This window comes from Sylvia atricapilla, chromosome 17, assembly GCF_009819655.1.
Source record: "Sylvia atricapilla isolate bSylAtr1 chromosome 17, bSylAtr1.pri, whole genome shotgun sequence".
Classification (NCBI taxonomy): Eukaryota; Metazoa; Chordata; class Aves; order Passeriformes; family Sylviidae; genus Sylvia; species Sylvia atricapilla.
In genome coordinates, this window is record NC_089156.1 from 9,970,559 (window position 1) to 9,980,790 (window position 10,232).

Consider the following 10,232-nt stretch of genomic DNA (forward strand, 5'->3'; position numbering starts at 1 on the left):
GAGAGCAGTTAGGAAGGAGCAAGGACTGTACAAACATTGGCTAATCCTTGCTCATTTTCTCCAGGACAATCCCAGCCTCCAGGCCTGATGTCATAGAATTTCCATGATTAAGTGTCTGTTAATTAAACGCACAGTGCATAATTACTGATGCAAACTGCCCAGACTCTTAAGAAGAGTAGAGGTCCTGCTGTTCCAAACTGAAGGTTCCTTGTCTTGGATTCCTCAAGACACATTGGATGTGTTTCTTCTCATGGGACAAGTGCTGTAGGTTGTTCATTTGACCTTCAAGCAAAGCTGAAGAGGAAAGTACAGAAAATACAAATACATCAAAGGAAATGTCCTTTAAAATGAATGTTTAAGCTCACCTGTGCAAAGGAAAATCCAATATTTAATCAAAGCCTTCTGTAATTAGGAATCTTGGTTCCATGAGTAATCCAAAGAGTTTTGTGATGGATTTACTGCTTTGAGAACTTTGGCAAAGTTAAAGATTCAGCAACAAATAACTTGGTCTGACTCAAAGAAAGAGCACATGGAATCATTTACTAAACTGATTTTCCAAATCCTGTGTGGCTGAAAACCACCAGAAGGGTGAGACAGCTCCTTCCTCAGCATGGACTGGAATGTTCCTTCCCTAAGAAAACCCAAGACATGAACATTTATAATATTTACAGCAACAGGATGGTTCAATTCCTTCTTTGCTCAGAGATGTCTTCACACAAATGCCCCACTGATAGTGATAAAGATGTTCCTTCATGGCAGGGAAAAGCTCTGAATGGAGTAATAAAAACGTCCATCTTGAGGCATTGAGAGCTATCTTCCCTTTAAATTCTGAATAAAACTTCCCTCAGGAATTTGGGGAAAACTTTCAGCAGTTTCTCTGTTGGCGTGACACCCCTGCAAATCTGTTTAAAACTACCTGAACCATATGAAGCTCTCAGAGGCACTCTGGGCTGATGAAAGCCTCGTTCATCAGCACCCTGGGCCCACGTTTGGATTTTTGATATAAAAGCGTAGAGAAAAGGTCCAACAGGTGCAGGGCCAGGTCAGGTTCTAATTAACAGACGTGTCCTCACACCCCAGGCAGGTTTTACACAACAGAGAGCTCAAAGCAGCAACACTCTGCAAAAGCAAAGGCGGCAAACAAACCCCGTCCTTCCATTAAACTTAAAATGCAATTTGACTCTGTCATAGCCATGTAGATGAGCTATCTGCATTAAATTGTGTTTAATTTAACTCTAGAACTATAGGGCCCAATTAAAAATAATGAGGCCTGTCTCCAACTGTCAGGCTCAATTAGAGATAATGGGAAGTGATAGCTCCTGGAATAGATTCATTTTTGTCTGATAGACGAACTGGGGCAGGGGTCTTGGCAGGGGTCAGTGGAATAGACCCGCCAACAAAACACGGGTCAGTCAAGCTTAAGGAGTCTTAAGGAACCTAGTTATTAAATAAGGAAGTAGGAAGTAAATCAAATCCAAAAGCACATGAATAACCCCAACAGATTCTTTTTTTTCTGTTTTGTTTTGTTTTTTTTTTCCTGTTACGTCCCCATATATCAAAATTCATCTGAGCATTAAACTGCCCGTTCCAAATGTAGAACAAATAAAGGCTAAACCTGTTTGGCAGGGCTAAAGAGGAACTTGAAAAAGAAGGGCCCAACTTTATATTCTAAGGAGTTTAGCAGGATCAATATTCTCCTGAGGTTAAAAAAAAAAAAAATTGTAGCAAAACCACTGAGCTTTTATTTATAAAAAAATAACGATCAGCAACGATGATTTGAATGCAGAAACCAAGGTGTTGAAGTAAGAATGCAATAAGAAACCAAGCAAGGCGTTCTGTGTGATCGACTGATTTCTTGGGGCAACAAAAACTGGAAAAATGTGCCAAGTTTCCCTTCCAAAACCACAGCAGAGCAGTCAGACCAGCTCAGAAGTAAAACCACTCGCCCTTGAGGAAGCACAAACGGGTGACAACTCTTGGTCAGCAGACAGTGGCTGTCATTTTGGATGAGTAATTGATCCTGAGTGGGGAGGGACGAGGCAAAGCCCAGGGCTCGTGTGGGACATTCTGTGTGTGTCCACGGGCACTGCAGGGACAGGACCCTGTCCTTGCCTGCCCAGCTGCTGTCCCAGCAGTGCCTCTGGAGCTGGCGTTGGGCAATCCTGACGTTCCCACCCGGCCTCTCCTTTTGTTTGTGTGGGAAGACACTTTTTTTTTAATCTAATGATATCTCTCTCCATGTCCAAGGCTGCTCGTGCACCCGCGCCCACGGCTCCTCATCCCTGCTCCCCTCCCCCTGGGGCAGCCCAGCCTGCAAAGTCATGCTTTGAATTTAAATCTCTGCTCTGGGGGCTTCTGAGGAGGGGAAAAACAGGGTCAGGGTCTAGGCTTCTCCCCAGATGTTCTGAAAAAAAATGGGCAAATTTCTGATGAGAGCCGTTGTTCCTCTTCGCCATTCCTTTTCTCGCTCACCAAGAACCTCGTGAGGGGACACAGAAGGACAAATGTGTCACTGCTGAAATACAGCAAAGGGTCACTGGCAATACAGAGGATCAACGTTATTCCCTTCCCGCAGGGTTTTATCAGGTTTGAAGGTTCTGACAGACCCTCCTCTGCCCAGGTGTGGGGGAAAACCTTCCTGACATGTCCCGATGGATGTGCTCAGATGGGAATGACCACAGGGAGGAAGAGCTTTGGAGCCTGAGCCACGACTCTCAGCTGTGTAAAACTCAGTAAAACAGGGAGGGAGCTTCAATTGCCATCCTTAGGTGTGATCTAGCTTTAAAAAATCCCTATAAAGATGTCCCCATTTCCTCTGAAGGATATCCAGCTCCTGTCATGCAGCACTCGGGATTTGGAGAACTCTGATATTTGAACTCAGTGTAAAAACTGCTCCTAGGATTCACAGCTGAGTGCTCCTGGTGGGAATTCAGGGGTGTGACTACAATTCCTCACCCCTGGAAGTGTCCAAGGCCAGGCTGGACAAGGTTTGGAGCAACCTGGGACAGTGAAGGTGTCCCTGCCCATGGCAGGGGCTGGAATTGAATGAGATTTAAGCTCCCTTCCAACCCAAACCATTCCATGATTCTCTAAGTACAAGGATGTGTGTCCTTAAGAAAACCCTCCTGATTACTTCATATCTTAAAATCTTGATTTTGGAGCACCAGACAGAATCAACTGAAATGTTTTAAACTGTACTAGAGACAGCTCCAGCCATGGAGCAACGACCCTGACCTTGTGTGTCATGGGTGTGGCATAATGAGAAAAGTCAGAAAAATCAGATTTGATGCAGGGATTTGTAAGGTTGGCCAAGAAAAATGTTTTGATGACGAGTAGAGGAAAATAAAATCAATTTTTCCATGCAGCTTCTGAAACTGTAGTAAACCCCTGTGTTTACAGAGCACTAAAGCAAAAGCAAAGCCAAAGAATCGAATTTCCACGTGTCAGATCCTACATAGAAAATAATTTTATTTATGGCTAATTCTGCCTCCCTCACGAAGCCAGAGATTGTTTTTTACCTTCAATGGCCAGGAGCAGACTCTTGTTTCCTTTGGAAGCTCACAATAAACTCAACTCCATGGTGAGACCTCTCGGGGAGGCTCAGGACAGGTTCCTCCAGCAGGTGCATCCCCGAATCAATCCCCACTGCTCCACAGAAAGCCCTTTAATTTCCTATAAAGGCTGAGATGTTGCTATCACTTAAATCTGAAGACTGTCACCAGGGCAGTAATCAGACGTTTATCTTACGCTGCCGTTTTGCAGAGAATTCCCAACACAAAGAATCCCAGCAGGCAGCCGAGGAATCCCCGCCCCGGGGGCTCCTCTGATTAAAAAAGAACCTTATGGGAGGAAGAGAGAGAGACACATAATTCATCCTGAAGATACCAGGCGGGTTTTTCCTGCTGAGTGGCCCTGGTTTTGCCCAAGGAAGCACCAGGGTTCGTCCCAGTCGCCCTTTGGTCACTTGTTACTGTAGCAGAAAAATCAGTTTATTCTCTTGTGACAGTAACCCAGGGAACAAATCCATGATGACACCGTTCCATGCATTCGTGAACTTCGTGGCCTTGTAGGTCACTGGACAAATCTCTCTAAACTGAACTGTTGACAGTTCTTTGCAGGGTTCCCCCCAGGAAACTGAAGGTTAATTGACCATTCTTTCAAACCATGAAATGCTTTTGAAAATGTTAGTTTTAAGTCTCGTAGCCTTAAAAGCTGATGAAGCAGCGTGTTCTGTACTGGGGTGTCTTCTAATTACTGGAATGAAGAGTTATGGCCGGGGGAAGGTGCAGAAATGGTTTAATTAGACTTGTGTGTCGTGGAAGCAGGAAACAATATTCACTAAATGATGGGGCTGGTGAGGGCAGAGCTGCTGAGGGAGCAGGAGAAGCTGCTCAGAACGGAGCTGGCGATTTCTTGGGTTTTGTTAATGTGGTGACGGCCTTATTAAGAGAAGGGATCTTAACTTTTCATTCTTAAAAACCTCAGAAAAATACTCACAGGCTTCTCTTTGCTCACTGAAGGAATGGTCACTGCTGGATTCTGATGGATGCTTCCACCCAGGAATAGTTACACGAATCCTCAGAACCAGGAACCCCTGAAAACACCCAACACTCTGGAACACCTGGAAAATAGGGGTAATTTCCTTCTTTTAGGGGGGATGACGGATGGGTAGAACCAATATTCACCAGAGATTCGCAGCAACCAGGCAGAAAATGGAAATCAAACCTTCTGTCCCTTCTGAAAGGACTTATCAGACTGAATTTGGGCTGTACACGTTTGGATGTTACTCAGATATCCTGTGGGTGGTGGTTTTTAGTTGAGGTAAAATGTGTCTGTGATGTGCTGAACATATTGCAAAAATAAAAACCAAGAAAAAATTGTGTTTGCTATTAACACTCTTCTCCACAAACCTTGAAAAATGTTCTACTTGAGCATCTCCAGCTGTGGTTGATAACCCTGATGCCATCAGGAGTTTATGAGTTCTGCAACATTTCCAGTCCCAAACCAGATTTTGGCCTTCTCTGTCATCTCCGTGTTTTTGTGTAAGAAATATCAGTTTAAACACGGCCAGACTGGGATCCTCAGACCATCCCTGTCCCTGTGCCAATGGAATTCTCTGGGCTGGGAGGCAGAATGGGCTCTTTAAAACTTGTGCTCCAGCTCTGGGTGCAGCAGCTCATTGGATTTTTCATGAGCTGTGCCTCCAGCTGTGCCCTCAGGGATGAACTTCCCAAAATATTTCCATAGTCACTCAACATTCATTGCTCCTACAACAAGAAGTTGTGCATCTGCCCAAGGATGGAAGCAAAGAGCTCCAAAATCTCCTTTTTGTTTTTTTCTTCTTTCCTTTTCACCTTCAGGGAGAAAAAAAACTTCGTTGAGCACAGAGAGAGAAAAAAAATTGATTGTCATTATCTGCATGACACAATCCACGGGGATTTGCTGAAACAATGAGGGACATTAATTAAGGAAAATCTCATTACTATGATGAAGGAATAGGTGAGATCCACACAGGATTCTCTGCACAGTTCCTCAGCTGTAAATAAACCACAGGCTACAAAAGAGCAATAAAGAGATCAGAAGTGACAATTTTGTGTGCTCTGGGGCTGAAGTTGTCTCTTCCAGTGACAAACTAAATTAGGAATTACATCCATCAGCCAACACCATATTGATATCCCTCTGTTTTTTGGGGAAAAATAATTTCAGAAGAATTTATTTCATCCCCTAAATGCAAAATAAAAGTATTAATTCTATGCTGACATAATACACACATTTGTTCTAAGTTCATTGCTTCATATTACTGTACAGAATAACCATTGCACAATTATAGCACCTTTAAACTCCTTTTGCCCCAGACTAGACATAAATCAAGGCAAAATATCATTGCAGTTCACTCACAGAGGTAAAAGTTGTGCTCAGCTTAGGTTTAACTGGCTAAATAACAAATATATGGTCAGGCTTTGTGTGTCTTTGTGGGTTGGGTTTGGGGTTCTGCCAGCTCTTAAAGCACAAACACTCCTGGCTCTGCAGGATTTCTGTTGCAGGGGCATTTAGAAGCCACAGGCCCATTTTTCCTCCAGGCAAATCATGGAACTCCAGAATGGTTTGGACTGGAAGAGATTTAAATCTCCTCTTGTTCCACTCCTGCCATGGGCAGGGACACCTTCCACTATCCCAGGTTACTCCAAGCCTTGTCCAGCCTGGCCTTGGACAGTTCCAGGGATGGGGCATTGTACTCAGACTTGAATTCCCACCAGGAACAAGCAGCACAGAGGATTCTGTTCCTAAGTAAGAACAATTTCACATTAAAATCAGAGAGCAGCTCAGCTGGCAGTTGGAATTTCAGGGCTGTGCAGGGCAGCAACGTCATTTCACAAGGATAAAGATTAATTTCTCCCAGGCCAGACTTCCAGAACTCCATGAGCAGGACAACATTTCCCCTGTGGCATAGACAGAATTAATTTTGGGAACAAGAAGCTGCCAGACTCCAAAAGGAATCCCCATTTGTTGGCGTTTGCCACCTAAAGATGCAATACAACAAAAAAACAAGAAAAAAAAAAGAATAGGAGTAACGGCCTTAGGAAGCAAAAATGGGATTTTAAAAGGAGTTAGAGCAGGTTTCCCTTTGTTTGGGAGACACTACAAAACTTTTCCAGAGCAGATTTTCCAGGACAGCTCTCCCAGCAGGAGCCAGGCTCTAGGACCTCCGGTGTTTTCCTCACCTTGGCCACGAGGAAAAGCTTTCTGTCCGTTACATCCATGCATGTAATCAGGGATTGTGCCTTTTGTCACACTCCCAGCCACCATCTGTGTGCTCCCGAGTGGCCAGACGAGGGCTAAACCCCCATCCCGGTGGGATTAATCTGCAATTTCACACCAAATGATTTTTAAGGATAATTTGTTAGGATACAGTATCCCGAAATAAAACAAACGGTCGGTGCTTTTGCAGGGGGATAAAAGGAGGGAGATTGTAGAGTTTCCTGTGTTTCCAGTGGCTTGGACAGAATCCATTTGCACATTTTCATTCCCATATGAATGCACAAATCCTGGGAAAAGAGCCTGTGGACAAGAGGAAGAGCTGCTTTTTATTTCTGGGGGTGAGGATACAACCCCAAATCCAGGCACTGGGAAGGGGATAAAGTGTAACCAAATTCCCAGTTCCATCTGAGAGGAATGCATCTGAGGGACTGAGAATCCGAGTGGTGAAGCTGCAGTTTGAAATGTGAATAGAATATTTCACTTCTGCAGGGAGGGGACTGGAGGGATAAATTAAACTGGGTAAATAACAGAGAAGCTCAAAAATCCAATCTTTCCCATAAAACAAAGCTGGCTTGAGGTGTGAAAGGAAATTATTCCTCTCCAATAAGCACTAAATGCTTTGAGTGAATTCATGTCAGTATTTTCCCCACATGTTTTAGATACTCAGGAGGAGAGGGATGAAAACCATAATTAGAAAAAAAAAGCCAAGTGAGGAGCAGGAAGATCCAGGGTCAGGACACACCGATGTCCTCTCACAAAAAGCAAAGATGAATAAACATGAAGCTGCTTTTCAGCCGTTCTGGGTTCACCACAAAAAACACAGTCCAAACTGCCTGAGGTGGGGGAAATATTTTGATTTTCCAGCCTGACACAGAGGTCACCAAAATCTTCACGGAGTTCTCATCAATCTCTGCTTTTGAAGTTTTCTCAACTCTCTCTTGCTTTTTCTTTTTTCCTGCTTTTCCCCTAAAGCAGTGGAGAATGTGGAAAATAAACCAAACTTGTTTTATGATGACCTCAGCTGGTAGTAAAATGAATTCAGTTTGTCATCCAAAAGAAATTCCTACCGTTTAAAAGAAAATCCATAGGAATTAAAGACATTTTAGAAGAAATTCACACACATGGAAGTGAATGCCTTTGAAAAATAAATCCCTGTTTTACCTCTATTGTTGTATTGCGTTATTTGTTCACTACAGAGTTGTTTATCCAAAGAAAGGAAGAAGTTCATTGCTGAACAATTTAAAGGCTTGATGTGGGTTTTCATGCCACCAAATAAATCAGACAAAGGCTGGATCAACAGAAATACCTAATGCACATTTTTCTGCTAATTTTTACTGTTAAGATAACTTCACTTGTGACAAGTGAATTTGAACTCTTCCTTAACTGAGATAAGGATAACTACAAATACAACCAGAAACTGGCCATATCTTGTGCTGTATTTGAAATCACAGAAAGAAACAGAGCTGATGGACACCAGGAGAAAATACACCCCAATATTCCTTTCCACGCCATTCCCATGGACAGCATCATTTCTCCAGCCTGACAGGAACTGGTGAGAAAACACCAAAAACAAGGAAAAAATAAAAACTATTTCTTTTTTTTAAAATCCAACCATCAGCCTGCAGTTCTCCTGCAGCTCCAGCTTGAAGCTGACCTGATGGAACACTGAGCACCTGGAGCACCCTGAGCTATGGAAGGAGCTGAAACAAGATGAGCTTTAAGCTCCCTTCCAACCCAAACCCATTCTGTGCCTCCACGAATTCCTCAGAGCTCTGTCCTGTCCAATTCCAACACCTCCAAGGGCAGGGACACAAAACCTCCTGTGCCCGTTGCAGGGTTGGACTTCCCCCATTGTGAAAACGCTCCTTGCACCAATTAACTGGAATTTTCCTTGTTGGAACTTGCTCCTGCAGGTGTTTGGAGAACCAAGCCCTTTATCCCTCCCCGTTGCAGGTTAAGCTCCCCCAGTGAGCAAACGGGGCAGGAGCCACCCTCTGCTCCTCGCCTGGTGCAATCCTGCCCTTCCAAGGTTTGCAAATCACCTGAGAGGGGAAACCAGCCCGTGCCTGGAATGTGTTCCTGCAAGGAAAGCAGCCAGGGGAAAAGCTTGGCACAATATCTTGAACGGGCTCCAAGGAGATCTGGAAGGAACGTTGTGTTTCATCCTCACCCCTCCTGCAAATATTCCCCCACAGGAGCGCATTTTTTAAAGTGTTTTTTTTTTAAGTTACAGGGTAAGGATGTGACGACTCTGAGATGACCTTTTAATAAGTTACAGGCCAACGTTAATTAATGCAGCCTGTAATTAAGGGAAGACTTGCGACTGTGCAAACTCCGTGCCTGAGGCTCTGCCAGTGCTGAGACTTTTGCTCTTATTTCAGCTCTCCAGAGGTGCCTGATAAAGGCATTGATTCATAGAAGTATTGATTAATCTCCACTTCTATTGACAGCAATTAACAGAGAGAGATTTGATGCTCATCAAAGTGAACAGATTCTCATTAAGAGCAGAAAAAAAAATAAATCTGTCTTCACATTTCATCCCCTCCATACTCTGTGGTAAACTGGCAAGCACGAGGAAATACATTTATCATGGATCTTGTGGGCTTTCGTTGTGCAAGGATATTGGGAGAATTTCCACATTTCAGCTTTGCTGTGCAGAGCTCAAAGGACCCAGTGACATCACTGACTTCAAATTGCCTCTGCTTAAAGGCCACTTTCCTGACAGAGAAGGTTGAGCCCTGTTTTGGTGATGGGCTTACAGGAAATTAAACCTAGTCTCAAGAAAAGACCTGGATAGTCCAAGCCAGTATTTTCTGGGGCTGGATCTCTGCTGACGTGGGATTTGACCTTGACTCAGAGGTTTGATCCACGTCTCTCTGGTGGATCTCTTACTTTTAGGCAACACTGTCCCAAATTCGTGTCATGATCACCAGACCTCACTCTCTGATGGCTGAAGCGCGCTTTTAAAGCCTCTGGTGAAAGAGGAGACAGAATTCTTGTGCTCAGAATTAATGATTCTCTTTCTTCTACCAGATTGCTCCAAGCCCCGTCCAGCCTGGCCTTGGACACTTCCAGGGATCCAGGGACAGCCAGTTTCTCTGGGCACCCTGTGCCGGGGCCTCAGCACCGTTCCATCCTCATCCCTCTCATCCTCATCCCTCACCTCCCGGAGCGGTGATGCTCAGAACGGGCGCTGCCTGCCCGGGGCTGTCCCGGCTCCGTTCCCGCTCCCGCGTCCCTTCCCGGTACCGGCAGCGGCCGGGGACAGCCGGGGACAGCCGGGGACAGCCGGGAACAGGCGGGAACAGCCGGGGACAGCCGAGGACAGCCGGGAACAGGCGGCTCCGGTCACTGCCTTCGCTCCGCTTCCCGCAGCACCGAGCGGGACACCGAGCACCCGGCCCCGACCGCGGAGCATCGGGCACTGAGCACCGGTACCGGGCATCGCGTACCGGGCACCGAGCACCGGCACC